Source organism: Phalacrocorax aristotelis, chromosome 6, assembly GCF_949628215.1.
Source record: "Phalacrocorax aristotelis chromosome 6, bGulAri2.1, whole genome shotgun sequence".
In the NCBI taxonomy this organism is placed as follows: domain Eukaryota; kingdom Metazoa; phylum Chordata; class Aves; order Suliformes; family Phalacrocoracidae; genus Phalacrocorax; species Phalacrocorax aristotelis.
In genome coordinates this window covers 26003282-26005483 of record NC_134281.1, presented here as the reverse complement: position 1 = coordinate 26005483, position 2202 = coordinate 26003282, and the positions used below count along the sequence as shown (strand labels likewise).

Genomic DNA, 2202 nt, shown 5'->3' with positions numbered 1-2202 from the left:
GACCATGACCCTCTGGATGAGACCATCCAGCCAATTCCTTATCCACCAAACAGTCCATCCATCAGATCCATAGCTCTCCAATCTAGAAAGAAGGATGATACGGGGGACCGTGTCAAAGGCCTTTTGGAAGTCCAGCTAGATGACATCTGTAGCTCTTCCCTTGTCCGCTGATGTAGTCACTCCATCATAGAAGGCCACTAGGTTGGTCAGGTGGCATATACCCACCCTGTGCTCTCCTGGGTTCCCTTTTGCATGTCAAATAATTGGAGAGAATACTCCTCTGTTTCAGGGATTGACTTTGCCCTTTGAGGAGCCTGACAGAAGGTACTCCCTTAAATTTCACATGAAGAAGGAATGGAAAAGTCAAGGCTTCATCTTTGGTGGAAAACAAAAGTGACTCATTAGCCCTGGGGTCCCCCAAGGCACCAAACTGGGCTCCAGCCTGGAAGCTGCCGACGGAAGGGGATCTTGCGCTTGTCTTGAGACTGAAATCGCTCACTCTTCAGCCTCACGAGCTGTTGCTGACAGTCCCCAAGGAGGTCAGAAAGCCCTTGGCTGTGGTTTCTGGTTGTTCTGGGGGACTGTGAACTCCTCGCTGCCCCTGTGACAGTGCCCAGAAAACAGAGCAGAGTCGTGGGCTCAGCCCCGGCTTGGCCTGTGTCCCAGCCCTTGGACTGAGCTGCCCGACGGGCGGTGCTCCCCTCCCAAAGAGGGCAGCTCCCCTGGCTGTGCTCCAGCGGCTCTCCAAGAGCACCCTGAGGACGATCCCCACACAGGCTCAGCCAGGCCGTGAGGTCACAACGAGGCTGTGACATCACAGAGCCCCACAGTGCTGTGCTGGCTATAAATACTGACCGCTCAGCCCCCGGACCCATCTGCAGCAGCAGCAGCGGCAGCAGCGGCAGCGACAGCAGCGACACCAGCGGCGGCAGCAGCGACAGCAGCGGCTGTGGCAGTGGCAGGGCCATGGCCACCACCCACCACCTCCTCCTCATCCTCCTCCTGGTGGCCCTGCATGCCAGGGTTACCCAGGCTGCTCCGTGGCAAGCACTGGGAGCAGGTAAGCAGGCAGCGCTGGTGCAGCCTTTCACAGGCCAGCGGGCTCTTCTCCCCAGGAAGCGTGGGTGATGGGTTTTTTTCCCTCCAGAGCTTTAGCGAGGGTCACCTCTCTGTGTGTTTGTGTGTGTGTGTGTGAGAGCACGCTCTCCCGAAAAGAAAGCCCCAAAGGGGGCCGTATGTTGGTCCAGCTGCTCCTCAACGAGTGTTGCACATGGCCTGCAAAGAGTGTCTGAAGAGCTGCAAGGAGCCAGCCAAGGCGTCCCCGGGCCCTCTGCAGCTTTGGCACTCCCCACCTATGTCTGGCTACCACCTCGTTACCTGACCCCCTTCCAGTGCCTGCAGTTCACGAAGGCAGAAGTGGATCCCAACATGCAATGGAAACGTTACTCTTCTGTGCTTGCTTCTAGGTGAGGGTCGTGGCAACGGTTATCCAGCTTCTCGGCTGGATGTTGGTTTGGAGCCCTTGGGGCATCCTGGAGGTAAGGTCTCGGTGTCCCTTTCCTTGAAAGAATTAACATTGACACTGTGGCAAGAGCTTATTCACGTGCCATTTTCCTGAAGGTCCTCTCAAAATCGAGAGCTTCCCGACCTCTTGGCCTCTTCCTGTCCCCGAGCCTGAGAGCAATCCCACAGGTAAGTCAGTGGGAGGAGGGAGCATTCACCTTTTAATCTTCTTGCCATGTGAAATGCAAGCTGCTCCTTTCGTGGCCAATGATGCGCAGACAACAGGTGACGGAGGCTTCTCTGGGTGCTTAGTTACAGACGTGCCCGTAGGGAGGACTTTTGCAGCTCCTTGGCTGGATGCTGTGCTACAGCGCGGCTGGCATCGCAGGGGTGAGTGGTCCGTCTCCGCTGACCTTGCAGGCTAAGCACTGGTTGTCTGTAATTTATTCCTGTGAAATTGCACCAAATGCTTTCCCTGAAGGTCCTCCAACAGCCAGGTACCAAGCTGAAGGAGGGAAAAAGTCCCCGCAGCCATCACATGCCCTAAGGCAAATGCTGGAAGAACTGGAGAGAGGACACGGTGGGTGTCTTTCGCTCTGCCTTAGCCGTGAGACACGACAACCGGAGGTTTTACATACACGTCTGGGCACACTGTAGCCTGCACAGCGGGAAGGGATCAATCGGCCTCGCTGCAGTGAC

The 2202-nt window shown here is 56.4% G+C and overlaps 1 long non-coding RNA gene across 1 annotated transcript; it reads left to right on the top strand.

The window, feature by feature from the left end:
• The first annotated feature begins 541 nt into the window (after window positions 1-541).
• Window positions 542-1889, top strand: LOC142058347 (uncharacterized). The gene is made up of 3 exons (XR_012660925.1): window positions 542-1060; window positions 1467-1538; window positions 1621-1889. It is a non-coding gene; the product is annotated as an uncharacterized LOC142058347 (long non-coding RNA).
• The last annotated feature ends 313 nt before the right edge of the window (window positions 1890-2202 follow it).